A 2,295-nucleotide genomic window follows, 5' to 3' on the forward strand; every position below is an offset into this window, starting at 1 on the left:
GTTCCTCCCGGCGAAGTGCGCAGGGCCTGGGCAAGGACATAAGACCGTGGGCAGGGACTCCCGGGCCTTGCCGTTCACGATTTCATATGGCCGTTGGCTCGCTCTAGAATTTCCCAGGCGAAGACCTGGAAATGTGGGCAATTCACGGAATATGGATGGTGGCCCCAGAAATATCCTAGGACATGGCACGTGCCTTCAAATGGAGCCTCACGACACTACTAGAAGAAAGCTTACCAGTAGCGCTTGTTTTTGTGCTACCAGTAGCGCGGGGACCAACGCTACTGCTACGGCGCTACAGGTATCTTGTAGCAGTAGCGCGTTTCTAGACCATCGCTACTGGTAAGTTCAACTACTAGTAGCACGTTTTTAGGCCAGCGCTACTGCTAACATTTTTTTTTAATATTTTGGCATTGTACATGTTTAAGCAGATATATCTTTTATACAATAACAACTCATCATGAACTAGTCTGTTTAAATAGCATATTCATTACCAGTAGTCATCACCACCAAACAATGTTCATCAATAAGACATCATATATATAACAAGTTGGTCACTAGTCATAATCACAACTCCTCATCCTCCTCATCAACTCTAACACATTATAGCACATAATAACACATTCTACCTAGGACCTACTCCTCTCATAGTACCTACTCTACCCTCTCTTAGGTAAAATATCATAAAACAAGATAGGCATTGACACTTGATTAAGGAAATTGAACTCTCCATAATGAAGAATGGAGATAATCCTGTCTCCAAGTCTTGATCTACGCACAATGTTGCTTCCATGTAGCACCCTACGATGGTTGAAACATTTCTTCCAATCATTTATTATCATGGCTTCCTCGCTTTTAGAAATCCGGTATGGACATGAGTGATGTGGATACTGTGGCTGACCTGGCCGTGGTGGCCGTAAGCTCATAACATCAACGCAACCTCTTGGCAACATCAGATGAGGCACACAATTCATCGGGATTTTCTGTTCAAAAACATAGTAATAACTTTGTAGTTAGCAATGTAGTTTAGTTTTAGAAAAAATTATGCAAAAGATGCACGGATGTCGTAATAGAAGAAAATCTTACCATGATATCTCCATTGATGTTACCGTAGCACACCGCGTGCACTAGTGGCACATATGGACCATAATTTTGAGGAATTCGATAATATCTATCGTAATTCTCAAGATCAGTAAAAAATGTGATAAGACCATCTTTCTCCTTATAAGTTAATTGTGCTTCATCATTGTAGTAGTAGGTTCTGTCCACCATCTTCCGTACATTTTTTGAAGAATGAAAATAAGTTGTCAATGGAAATAAGCTGTCAAATATTTTGAAATAAACAATATAAATTACTTAGTAAATATGTTTAAGAAACTCACACAGCGGTAGAACTGGAAGCGTGTCAACAAGGACCCAAATGGTCATATCATTTTCGTCGATGTAAGGATCACCAAGATCGAAGGTGAGAAGCATACCCTCATGAAAATCATACGCCTTGGAAAGGGCTTCCCAATTCGGGCAACCAAAATTGGATGAGTTCACAGAATTGTATAGTTTTACAGCAAAATCATAACCATGATGGGTCCTTAGTTGAATTATCTTTGTCTCCGTGCTTTCATGATCTTCAAAACCCATCTTCTCCAAGACATAGCGTCTTGCATGGCATGGGATAAGCTAGTCGAATTGAAGAAGCAGAGAAGTCGTGCAAAAATAACAAAAAACACTTGTCATCGTTGCGTACCGTATCAACATCGAAGGTCTCTTGGAGCTTGATGCTGAAGCGCCGACCTTCTACCAGGTGAGGCCTGTCGCACATACCGCGCTTATCTTCGCAGTAATCGCACATAGCGAATTCGCTTTCGTCGTCAGACATTTCCTAATAGGTAATTAATAATCCATCATGAATTCATATGTAGTAGTTTGTAGCACAAACCGCGCTCATCTTTTGCATTCAATAAGAAAATAACTAATAGGTAATTAATAATCCATCATCGAATACATCTATAGTAGTTTGTAGCAAAAGATCATCATATAATATCACTAATACATCTCGAATAATAGCTCCTCTAGATTCAGTGGGCCACGGTGGACACCCAAAGAGAAGGAACCATCACCGGATCATAGCTCCGGTGAGATCCCCATATAATTTGCAGGTATTGGAGAACCGGCCGTTCGCCAACGCAACCAAGTAGCGCTGGAGGTGCGCGTTCTCCTCCATGACACGGTGTTGAACCACCTGCGCGGGGGACTGAAGCCTCTCCACTGATGCAGGGCCACGTGACCGCCACCAAAGAA

The sequence above is a fragment of the Triticum dicoccoides genome, chromosome 3B (assembly GCF_002162155.2).
Source record: "Triticum dicoccoides isolate Atlit2015 ecotype Zavitan chromosome 3B, WEW_v2.0, whole genome shotgun sequence".
NCBI classification, from domain to species: domain Eukaryota; kingdom Viridiplantae; phylum Streptophyta; class Magnoliopsida; order Poales; family Poaceae; genus Triticum; species Triticum dicoccoides.